Here is a 14615-nt window from a genome sequence, read left to right on the forward strand (position 1 = left end):
GGTCGTCGGCACTATGACGTCACGCGGCTATCCATCTACTCATTATACTCTCATTATTTTGTTAAATAATCATTTTTTTAACTTCGGATTTTAATCAAAACATTTTTCATTGTGTTAACTACAATAATACACCAATAAACTTAAAATTAAAAAAAAAAATAGTGTTTTGATGTCTTTTAATCCAAAAGTACGCAAATTTGTGCGAATAAAATAATAATGAAAAAATAATGGGAAAAATGATACAATATTAATGCTAACAATTTTTCATAATCGTTAAATTTTAAATAAATTCTATTAGAATATTTACCTAATTACCTTGTTCTATTTCAGGCTTCACTGTTTAAGAGCGTAGATTAAGTAGGTATAACTCCGTAATGCGCGTTGTCATTCAATCGAATGTCTATTGTAAAATAACCGAATAATTATTATTGTAATTTGTAATATAATAATACGATTGTGTGTGTGTATATTGTATAGCTTATTTCAATACTTTAATATAATCTTTGAAAATATTATTTTGGTCGATTTAAAACTGATAACCATTTTATATACATAATATATCATAGTTGTTCTATTTTTATAATTGTCGGCCATGGGAAACGCATTAATATTTTTTACATTATTATAAATAAAATATAATATTCCTTTTACGATACCATTCAATAACAGCCATCGTCGATCGACGTGTATAAAAATTAATTTCTGTAGTAAATTTGTTGCTTAATTATAAAAATTAAGTGTTAAATATATAGCACAATTAATGAATTAACACAGTATTAATCAACTCGCATCTAATAACAGATATTAATATATTAAAATATTTTGGCTTAGATTTTCAAATTCAAATTTTATGATATCAAATTTTGCGCCCCCATTCCTACTCGATATTTTGCGCCCCTGGCAGACGTCCACCTTGCCAGGCCCTAGGCCCGGCCCTGGACGAGGGTCTTTTGGTAAGCTGCAAAAAAATAATGCTGTGTTAATTGCTCGGCTTGTAACATTTACTGTTTACAGTTATACAGTTGGATTCAGACAAATATAATATACTTAAAATACACTTAAACTTTCATTAAATTTGTTTAACCATACTAAGCATACTAATACTAATATTTATTGTTTAGTCAATGATTTGAAATTCTGAATGGCTTACCTTTTAGAATTACGCGAACCCATTTTAAAAATCAAAAGAACAAAAACCAATGTAGAAAAGATTGTGTACATAATAATGACTACCTACATAGAGCATATTTCCTAATTTTCCACGGAAACCAAAAATTATTCTTGAACTCAAAGCTTGATGAAAAACAATAACCACGGTCTTGTCGGTCTTAGAAGACCGTGAAAATAAATAAAATTCAATAATGATGAAAGATAATACAAATCGTTTACAAAACATAAAAGTAATATTAAATAACAGATATATAAATTATTATAAGTATTTTTATATATCTGTAAATTGAATCTATAAAAATATATTGTATGTATGTCGTATGTGTTGAAATGTTTTTACCATAGAGTAATAATTACTCTATGATTTCTACTAACTACGAATATTTATTGTTATATAATACTAATGTCTAATGATATAATACTCAAATACTTTACAAGACTGTCCAGTTGAGAACTTGAGTAAGCAATTTACAATATTTGTTTACAAACAACAAATATTTCAGTATTCCACTCTACTCGATTTTAAGGAGCATTATATAGGCAACTTATTCGTTATTTTTAATTTTCCATAGCAAAATAATACTTGTGGTCATCGTACAAATTCGTATACTTAAGTCAGTCAATTTTAAATTGAACTTTACAAGCCGTGTTCATACTTTGGGTTCACGTCATTTTCCATAGGAATTTTATTATTATTTTTACATTCGCCGCTCGTAAACTCGTCCCACGAAGGACATTCTGTAGCTATCAAGTTGTATATATTGTATATATATTTAAATTATATATGATTAATGGAATCTGTGTAAAATAGACGTGATATTGAATGACTGCAACCACAGTCTAGTTCTAGTACTTATGAACTTTTTATGAGGAACATTGGATTCAATTTTCAAACATTAGCTACAGCAGGGGTCACCAATTAATATTTTTGAAAGGCCACATAAGGAATCTAAAAATTTTTCGCGGGCTATCAAGATCCTAAGTACATAATTTACATTATTTAAAAACCAATAATATTTAACAAAAATAATAATTTACAATCATAACACATATAATTTTGTCGTAATATATGTTATTTATTCTTTGTCTGCGGGTCGGATAAAATGTGTTGGCGGGCCGCCATTTGGTAACTCATGAGCTACAGTAATTGAAGATTTTAAAAATTGTTTACTACAAAATACTTGTAGTTTGAAAATTGTCACAATAATGATGAATTTTGTGAGAACTTGAACTTCAAATGCATAAAGAAAAAAAATGAAGTCTAAATTTAAAATGTTAATAAATAGCTCAAAACAAGTTAAAATATTTAGAAAATTATACTAGCCCACAAATTTGGAACCTTCACAGTTTTATAAATACAAAATTATAATATTAAATTAAAAAAAATTATTTATAAAATGGAACATTGTTTTTGTATTCATTATTTTCATTAAAAAATTAAAGTTTTCTTTTACTTAACATATTATTGTATTAACGTAGTAGTTATAATATGTAATATGCGTCCAAATAAACAAGCGATAAATCTAGATAAAAAAGTTTTCGTACTGACCGTACTGTTATCTAGAACAGTGGTCTTCAAGCTATGGATTTAAGCTTTAAGATTGGGTAGCGATAAGTCTACTGTTTAAAATTTAAAAAATTCATATTTATGTATATTATATATGTTAGGTATGAAACAAAAAAAAATTATTTTATCTGATATTGGATAAAATAATTTTCGAGTAAACCGTACTATTTTATATTAATTATAGAAGAAAATAAGAATGGTACTTAAAGCCGTCGCGTTGTCGAGCGTTAAAATAACGCATGCAAGTGTTCACCGGGCCTTAATCGATATAAGATCCGGTTATTTATCTATACATTTTATAGATTATTTTTATAAATTACTGCTGTTGTCGCTGTGTTCAAAATTGATATCGTTGTATTATAAAATATAAATATGTAGTCTAGCAGTCTAGCTGTATTAACGCGTAGTGTCGTCTAAATCTTTTTTTTAATATATATTTTTTGGATAAATTTTGTTATTCGGAAAAATGGTGAAAAGTATAAACATAACATAGATGAAAACATAACAATGATACCAATAGTACCTTCAACATCAAACTTAGAGGAAAACATTCACAAAAAAAAAATAAATTTATTGGTCGAAGGTATGATGACAATTATTTTAAATTTAAATTTTTCGCTTATAATACGGGAGATAATGCGCTGTTCAACCACAGTGTGTAGTTTGTGGTGAATTGCTTGCAAATGAAAATTTAAAATCTATTAAATATTACTTATTAAGCAATAGAAAAATATAAAATATAAATAGCATTATTTATTATACATTAAGTAATTTGAACATTTTTAGCTTTAGCTAATAAAGCTCACATGGGTCGCAAAAAATGTATGGTAAGATAATTGAGTCACGAGTCAAAAAGTTTGAAGACAACTGGTCTAGAACTCCAGATACAATTGGCAATTATATGTTAATACATAGGTATGTGAAATTATTATTAACACGATAGCCGACATTTAACAACGAATTCCTTGTCGAAAACCATTAGATTAGTTTAATCAATAATATAAAAAAAAGTAATATAATTTAAAATACATTAAAAATAGATTGAGCATCTATGGACGAAGACAGACTAAATAAACTTAGGTACAATAATGAGTTCAGAATGTGATATTTTAAGGAAAAATGTTATTGCAGATTTTGTGAATGTAAATTCACGAAAAGTTACAGACATTTAATTTTAATTATAACATTTAAAATAATTATTATTTTATTAATTTAAGTCTTAAACTCTTAATAATACATTTTATTACTAAGTAAATTAAATAAGCAGTGTATATAAAAATATAAAGCAACTTATTTTATCGAAAACTGATTTAACGTAAAAATTACCCTCAACTTTTTTTTTGTTTTTCTCAATTATTAAGAAAATTATTGGATATTTCTAATCCTATATTATCAATTTTCTACTAAATATAGGGCGAATGTAAGTTTCTACACAGTAAAAAATAGGTATATGTGTAAGTTCCTACACGATAAAAAAAGATATGTACTCGTATGTAAGTTCCTACACTGCGTATAATATTATATATAATTTATAAGTTCTCAATCTAATATCAGTTATACCATATGGTACTATCAAACATTTTCAGGGCCGGCGCTAGGTTTTGTGAGGCAAAATATTCCTAAGGTCCCTGAAAAAAAGCTTTTACAAATCAACAGTGAAAAACAAAAAGATACATTTTAGAATTTTAGTATTTTACTATAAATTCATAAAATGATCTTTGTTGTTGATGTTGACCATTTTTTTTTTGCTCATTACTATAATACCTTAATTTTAATGTCGTTATAACCATGTAACTAATATACGAATTTTGTTTTTTTTAAATATAATATAATTGAATGAATAAATATATAAAATAACACATATAGTAAATACATAACTTACTACCTACTCACTTTAAATTTTATTTGATTTAATAATATAAACGTCACATTTTGTTAAACTTACATTATTACCTACTTAAAATTAATTTTCCTGCTCTTTTTGGTTGCAAATTGTTCAATAATATTTTCGTAATTCACATTTTCGGCTAGTTCCTTTTCGATAGCTAAAGTTGCTAGACCACTTAAACGATCTTGTGATAATGAACTTTTAAGGTAAATTTTAATGAGCTTAAGTTTTGAAAAACTTCGCTCAGCCCCCGCCGAAGTAATGGGAATAGTAAGCATAATTCTAATAGCCACACTTAGGTTCGGAAAAGCTTCATTACATTTTTTTAATGTACCTACGCAGTACTTGCAAAACTTGACAATCGTTTAGTATTCGTAGTCGCATTTAAAATACTTAGTCACATGTACGTCTAATTTCTAATTTTTTTAATGCCCAAAGTTGTGAAATCAAAATCGAAAGAGAATTATTATGTAAACGAGTTTCTTACATCATTTTTATTACTTTTTTAAATATTTAAATTTATAAAATATTTTTTTTTGTAATTTTCAATACTAATATATTTTTTCAATGTTTATATATTTTGGAATTTTTATTCCATACTTTAAGAAAAATTGGTGCATATATATTATGTACATACATTGAATTTTTTATTACAATAAAATCCGTTCCGTAGTAATAATTAAGAGTGAGAGTGGATCGAGTGCGGGTCTATATGTGTACCACCTCCTTTACCCTATCATTCAATAACAATAGATTTCATATCGCTCGGGACGATTACAGCACACGTTCGCCCATGCACATTTATTCATCAAAAACACACTCCAAAATATTTGTGTACAAACTAGTATACTACATACGCGACAATGAATAATACTAATAAGCTGGCGAAAAAATATCATACTTCTAGTAGAATAATATTTAAATTTTGAATTTATCATGAAAATAACAGATCAAAAGACATGAGATCTCAGAAGTTTATTTTATAGTGTATTTATAAGTAGGTACATAAATAAATAAAAATAATTTACTACACTGAAAGTTTAATTATTGGAATAAACAGTGGCCATTTAAGTACCTACAAATTTTGTGCACCTACGTCTTTATAATAATCAAGCTTAATATTATTCCTAATAATTTATAAAGCTATTGCCTATTAGCTTAAAGTTAATTTAACTATACTAAATGTACTAGTAACCGTCACAATAGGACAAAATCGACCGTAAAAACAAGTTAAATGAATATGTAAAAACGGTAAAAAAAAAAACGGTGAAATAAAATATTTACAGATGTATAATAACTATAATAATATTAAATATCCCTAGCTGTTATAATGTAATATAGGTATAATAATTCATTATAGTAATTAGTAGATATAATGACCGCTACTTACGTAATTTTGACAAGCGACGACCGCGACAGCTGAGAAGCAAAGAAAATGAAATCGTGTATTTTTTATTCATCCGTGTTTATCGATAAAGGCAAATATTGGGCAATACCCACGAATATCAAACAATTCGAAATTATTCCTTATCAAGATTAGACAATACTATTATTATACTTGTACATATTTAATGACTTTGCTGGATAAGTAGTTTAGATAAAAAAAAACCTCACATATCATAATTCATATTAAAACTCATATATTCCTCGATTCGTTCAGAATTTAAAAACGCAAAGCCCCATAAAACACGGGGCCCCATAAGGCGCGAGGCCCTAGGCGGGTGCCCAGTTTTCCCACCCTCTTCCACCGGCCCTGTACATTTTAATATAATAATAATTCATAATTGTAAAAAAATAAGTATTGCATTCTGTATAATAATATAATTTATAAGTTTTTAATCTAATATCAGTTATACCGTATCAATATATGATATTGTCATACTGTCATAGTGTCATACATTTTAAGTAATGAAAAGTCGTTATTATTTTGTGTGTCGAAACATCGAATGTACCTTAATAAGTCATCTTTATCGTTATAACTTTATCGATAAGCTATCGTTATAATCTATTTTTATAGATCTTATACATTTATGGGCATTGGGCACCATGTATACGATCGTATAGTGGTTGAAACGAGTTCGATTATATTATTACATCACTTACTCCACACTATTATATTATTTTAATATTATTTTTTTGATAAGTGATAACTTATATAGTTACCTAAAGACTAAAATATTATAAAAATGTAGTATATTTTTTTTACACATGTACCTGTCTTCTGCCGTGCAAAAACTTACATTCGTACCTTTTTTTTAGTGTAGGAACTTACACATTACATATGTAGTAATTGAATATTTATATTAAGAGATTAATTTTAAAGTGATTAAAATGGTTTTGAGATGATACAAGGTATTCCTATTATGTATTATGTATTATGCTATACATTATGTCATTATAATAATATGCGATATTTACCAAAATATAGAAATTAAACACAGTACTTATAGGTATATAATTTTTGATTATTAAATTGTTTGTTATATAATGATGCCATTATGTCTAGTTAGATATATTTAATAACTAATTAATCAAAAAATATTTATTAACATTGCATTAATATAAATAAATTCGTTAAATGTTTTAACGGTTTTAATTAGATAAAAATAAAAATATTTAAAAAAATGTAATACATATGTAATGTAATAAATATTTAAAAATAATGTGGAACAAATATACATATACATGTTAGTATTTGATTTATTTTCTTAACAAAAATTTCTGTTCTGTATAATTGTTTCTTTAATATAATTTTAAATTGGATTATATATTGAAATGATTTTTTTTTTATTGATCTAAAATACATCGACAACTAGGCGTCTAGGCCATTAGTATAAGAATTATACTTATGTTATATTTATATTATATTTTATTTGCATATATTTGTATCATATTCTATGTATTGACTAGGTATGAACTATAAAGTATGTTACAAACTTCACTTTCGCAGTCTCACAGACAATTTGTAAAGATACTACTTTTAATAGGTAAATCGGTTCCTCTGAAGACAAACACCGAAAAGTCCTATGTGACTTTTAAGATGGTGAACAAATGGATACCGCTCTACTGTATGGTCACTATAACGGATGTGTAAAAATTCAAATTCAATGATAGATTATTGTATGTGAAAAACGATTGTGAGCAGAGATGGTCTATCAGCCTTTATCATTAAATTTATTTCATATTATGTTTTTAATATCGTTCTTTAATGGTAATGTAACTTATTTTACTATTAGTAATATAGTATAATTTTAATAATTTATGTCGAAAACATCGCATTTGAAAATTATCATTATGTGTAGAAAATATAAAAATATACATAAATGTTTTAAGTCCCCGTGAATAATGTTTTTGAACTATGACAAAATAATGAATAACACATTTTAGAAATAATAAAAAAAATGATGTACAACATAAATATAATTATTAGAAAAATCAATTATTTTATTTTTTTTATATAAATTATATACATTTTTGTTTTGGCCGAAAAGGGAATCGGCATTTTTTAAATTTAGTCGAAAAGTGAATCGGCCGAAAAGGGAAAGGTACGTTTTTAAACGAAAAGGGAAAGGTTGTTTTCTGTCGAAAAGGGAATCGACCGAAAAGGGAAAGGTAATTTTTATGACCGTTCCGCCATTTAAATTTTTACCTGCCCGCACACATTTTCACGATTCCTATATTATATAATGTTTGACCGTGCTAAGTGATCTATAAACTATTTTTAAACTGATTAAACTTTATCAAAAATCTGCACTCTAAATCATACAACAGATTAGCTTCCATCGTACTACTTTTAATACGTTAATCGGCGCATTTATGTTTTAAACCGGGTATAAAACTTAAATCCATGAAAATAAAAAATGTCTAACCTATATTTATTTATATGTACATCGTAATTCTCAAAAACAATATATTAAGAGAGTGTTTACCGGCATTTAGGCATTTAACAGTAGTTAGTTATAAATGAATACCAATAAAATTTGACGTAAAAAATGTATAAAAGTTTGAAAAAAGGATTATAAATAAAAAATCAAGGAGTCATTGTATAGGTGCCGAGTGTACTCGTCATTGAGTAGATTTCTATAATGGATTAGTTAAATTAAATTCCCATCATTATAATATTAGGTATATATGGGTACAAAAAATGATTTCCTAATGTAAGACTATATTTCTAAGGATATTTTATAATATTTTATTTTATGTATATTAATTTTATTTACATTTGCTGTCTTACTGACTATTTGAAACGTGAACTGCTGGACGTAAATTTTTAATGTCAAGTGTTTGTAAGTTGTATCACAATGAGATGGAGACAACAAATACGCACAATGATTATATTTCTTTATTTACACACTTCATTGCGGTCGATCGTACATTTACCCACTTGTATATGACGCAATATAAGATATAATATTATTATACCCATCCGATTCTCGGAAGGAAAATTAATATAATATATTATATTTTTTTAAATTAATTTTATCGTGTATTTGTTATATTGCGAACCCTTATATAATAACATATTGCATTATTGCCAAAATCGGATCCACATAAGATCAAATAAATTTTATTGTCGGTACTCGGTTGTTCGTCGTTTATATAAACGGCCCGAAAAAAATAAATTACCACCTGTATACCGGTTACGTACACACGCCTGTATAATGTATATAGGTTGGAGAATTTTTCCAACCCCTTTATTGACCATGTAATTTTCTCTTCATCACCCTAAATGTGAAAATTATCAACATTTTAAATTGGTAAGACTTTATGTGGCCTTAAAAAGGTATTTTGTAGGATATTTTTGGTTATTATTTTTTGAAAGTTTTTAGGACATTTTAATTAAGGCCCTACTTGCAATTATAAAACCTAGATATTGTTTTTTTATGACAAAAACTGGATTATGATGGTTAAAATTTGATTTATATAATGTTTTTACAAATTTTTATGATTCGTAAAATGATTGAGTGATTGTTGTACGCGAATGAATATCTAATGTAGTTTGTACAGTCCATCCGCTTTGCGAAAGCCCGTACAATAATTATAGTAGATTAACACATTTACGAATAATATTATATTCGCGTAGGTAAAAGTTCATTATAATGGTTGCTTATAAGATAAAATACAATATTATTCGACCTGTTAGTAATGACTAATGACCGAAAGCCGTAGACATGGAGCACATGCTCGGGTAGCGGACGCGCCGGACTTAGCGCGCCAAACGACAAATGTTGGGTGGTCTTCGATTCTTTGAAACGACTGTATAATATTATACAATGTCTTTGCGTATGGACAGCGTTGGTACTACCCTATATTGTCTATAGTACATTGTCTCTGCGGGGGTTGATCATCGTCTCTCGACCGTCACACCGTCATTGTGGTATACTATTGTGATTTTGTAAATATTATTTGTTATTCACAAAAAGAAGGGAGTCGTACCTTGCATATCATAAAATGTATTATTGTTTACAGATCGAAAAAAACACACGATCTGTATCAACGTGTCGTACAGATTTGACGCCGATATGTCCTTCACTCTAAAAATAACCATAAAATAAAACGTAAAAAAAAAATGTTTTATACACATTTTTATACATTTTCTTATTATAAGATCCATGACAATATATTCTAGGTTAGTACTTAGATTATTCGCAGGAAATAATATATGTATTCAATTAATTAATTTTAAGGTACCTATTCTTACAAGCAATATTATTATTATTATTATTTTTATACAACTATGTATAATCATTAGTTGTACTTGTAACTTAATGTGTTTTATATAAATTATAGTTGATATATATTATAATCGTTAACGTGGTCTGTAGTTGAAAATTTAATTACATTATCATTTATCTGTAAGCTGATAGGTTGCACATTATATTTTGTAAGCTCGATGTCTGGTATGTTAATGGCGATGGTCGGTATAACGATATTTTAATTGTCTTTAATTTGTTAGAATTTCAAATTTATCATTATTTCTGAATTAACATGTTTTTTTGCTATACCTTGCTGTTTTGGCTAAAACGTTTTAATTGTCTTAGCATGATTTAATATCAGTGTTTCGACTGCATCAAATGAGATATTTTTATTTTTATTTCTAAAATTGTACCAACATTAGATTAAATTAGGTAATGTTTTCTCATCACTGAAGAGTGACTACTTTTTTTCTTCTGATTACTGTAGGAATTTCTTTATATTTCCTTTATAAATGTTCATGAAAGTTTTCATTCTGTGGGACATTTCTTCAGAATCCATTTAATAATATCAAATATAATTATTTATTTTTAAATATATTTTTGTATAAGACGTATTTACTTTAATATAATAATAAAATGTAGGTACAAAAATACAATTTTTATTATTATTGCTATTATAATACTAACATTATGGGGAACACAATATTTTTAAGGACAGTTATTGACTATATCGGCAAAAATGCAAATTCGTAACAATTTTATATTACTATTTATGTAGCGTAATTAAAGGAAGATGGGGGATATAGATTCATTCAGAACATTTATAGGTTATGGATTTAGAGAAAAAAATACATTAATGTAACAATGATTTATATGTATCCAAGTATTTTTAAAAATTATGAAAAAAATTATCCAAACGTAAAGAAAAATCACATACATGCAATTACAGTAAAACTTTTAAAGTACCTATGCCATCATTTGGCGAGATTTGTATGAAATAAATCAACTATGTAGTTGATGATTCATTGAAGTAAGAATTCCTTTTTTAGATTTAGTTTCTTTTTAAATTATATTGTATTTAAAATAATGAAATGTAAATATTTATTATACAATAAAATACTATTATTAACTTATTTAAAAAATAATTATTTTATATTTGTATTATTTATTTATAAAATAATATTAGAACTAAGAACAATTGTATAAAAAAATTGCATTTTATTTTATTTACATGGTTGTATCTTTACATTGATTAGATCGTCGTGTTAAATTTGAATTCAATGATACCTAAATCATTTCATTATAGAAAACCGATATTGAGCGAGGATGGTCTGTAAACGTATATATATTACTATAAGTACATTTTATTATATATTTATATTGTTAAATAATAATTTATTTTACAGTTAGTCATACAATAGCTAGTTTGACTTAATAATTTCTGATAACATCGCATTTATTATATTATTAATTTTGATAATACCCTTTTCTATTGACTATTATTTTAATCAACTTTTAAGTCTATAGCAGGTTAATGAAAAACACGATAAATGAGTTCGTTATATAATATTTATACTATAAATTAGATAATAACTTAAAATTAAGCTAAACATCTTTTAAATGTCATTGCATTAAATAAAAAAAAAAATTGATGTAGGTATGTTACAACTTAAAATACTTGACACCCATGAATTATATTTTTAAGCTACAACAAAATAACTAAAACCGTAACATTTTATTTCTCAAATTTGGTTAAAAAATAAATTTCAAAACTATTGCCATGCAAAAAAATTTTGTAATTTATTTTTTTAGATTTTTGGGTATTAATAAGACTTAAGAGTTATTAATTATTAATCTTGAATCTTGTATTAAATTTTCAAACCTTAAATTATTATAAAAATTGAATATTTTAGTTATTTACTTCAATTAAAAAATAACTTGAACTTGTAAATAAAAATATAAGATTACTCATTACATTATTACAAAAATAATAGTGTATTGTTATTGACATAACACCAGTTATTATAGTTTTATATTTTATTATTAGTTGATTTTATAGACATCATATTCAACTATACATTATACATGATTACTGATTTGGCGACATGTGGTCAAAATGCAGATTATAAATATAAAAAAAATTTTAAATCGCTCTCAAGCATAGAGTTTTATATTAACTGATGTTGTTCAGTCACTAAGATGTATTTAACATTTTTTTCACGTTATATATTTTGTAAAAAAAACTTAGGTAGGTAGGTACTTATTTTAATTTTTAAAGTTAATCCACTAAAAATTTAGGTAAAAATTTATAAAATTTACAAATAATTTTTACATGTTTCTAAGTATAAACACTTTGAAATTATGCATTTTTCTTTATTTTTAATATTTAAATGACAAAATGGCTGTAACTAACATTTTGAATCACCCTTATATTATAATAAGTACATTATATTTAATATACCTAAGCGATGTTTAATGCAAAAATTGTTTCAATAAATCTACTGCCTAAATAATGTTATATAAATTGTTAATAGTCTTAAAAATTATATTGAAAAAATTGAAGTCGGTATGACTTGTGGAGATAAAGCCAAAAATGATTGTTAATCGCAAGAAAATTTCGCCGTGAATTAAAATTCGTGAACAGAATTCGTTACAAATCATTATATTGATTGTAGATATGTATAAATTTATATTTTGCACATGGATAATAAAATAACAATAATTATCATACAATCATAATAGACGGATACGACAAAATCGTTTGCTTTCAATACATTCCAGAAACTAACTGAATTGTGCATTTTTATATTTTATAATAAACTAAAAATAAAAAAAGGGTATAATACACAATGTAATACAATATAAGTACTGTGAGTCAAATGACACTTCGCCAGCAGGCTTTGCACTCATAATAGGTAGACGCGTTTCAACTACCATATATAATATACTGCGCAGTTGTACGTACAAGTATAAATGGTTTGAAAATATTTTATTATCAAAATTTCGAACCCAAAAGCCATTAATCATGACAGGCGTCGTCCACCGTCGGCCGTCGGCGCCGGATTGAGTCGAAATACTTGTTAAATGGCGATATCGGACGATCGTAATATCATTGTACCAAACAATACAATTGTGCTGCATTATTTCGTCTTCGTACCTACCCACAATTCCAGTTTTTTTTAAATACTCAGACCAAGGTGGATATATATATATATATATATATATCACCCTTGACTTAGTTGACTCATACTAACGTAGTTTGAATTCAAACAGACCTAAGCTAAAATATTTAAAAACGAGAGTGCACGATTTAAGTCTCAAAAGTCAAAATAGTCCAAATATAGTTAAACACAATTATTAAAACATTTTTAATGAATAATCTATAATATTGTATTGTCTGCGTTATTTATAATATACCAATAAAGTATTTTTATTTTAAATAATTAACTACAGTAAAACCTCGATAAGGCGGAACTTCGATAAAACGAAAACCCTGGTAATACGGAAAATTTCTTTGGTGCTTTTTTTTCAAATTTCATTTTTTTTTGAACCCCGTCAAAACGGAAACCCCGTTACCACGAAAAAATTGCATGATCCCAAGCGATTCCGTCTTATCGAGGTTTTACTGTATTTTATAAAATAGTATCAATCAAATTACAATAAAATTAAAAGCATTGGTCTATAAAATGTAAATTAACAAATTGTTTTTGTTTTTAGTAACATTTCAAATATAATTATTAATATTGTATTGGTATAGGTATTATGCTACGTTTTTACTTTTTACTGCATAATATACTATGACCAGAAACGACTGATATGATAGATTTATGAAATATATGGAACGTTAGTTTTAGTGTGTTACATACTTAATATTTGTATAATACAATTATACAAAATATTATAAATTAGGTAAATATATCAAGATTAATTTAGCCTTCAAATTAGGCACAAACATAATTTTACCATCGATAATAGAATTGAATGGTAATAATTATAAGTTATAACATATTATTATTAGTTATAATAATATAATAGCTAAATGACGATTCAAAATGGTAAGAAATAACTAATTATACTATATTATACTCACATTAAATTTTGGAACCTTGTACTAAATATTTTTTTGGGAAATAGAAAACTTCCAGTTTACAATATTAATTACCTATATATATATATATAATAATTTTTATAGTATCAATTTTTTTAATTTTTTTACCTTTGTATTTTTAAAAATACATAAAAATAGTTAAAATAAAAATAAATTAAATTTATTATGTACCTTTGTATATGTATA

This window comes from Rhopalosiphum padi, chromosome 3, assembly GCF_020882245.1.
Source record: "Rhopalosiphum padi isolate XX-2018 chromosome 3, ASM2088224v1, whole genome shotgun sequence".
Taxonomy (NCBI): Eukaryota; Metazoa; Arthropoda; class Insecta; order Hemiptera; family Aphididae; genus Rhopalosiphum; species Rhopalosiphum padi.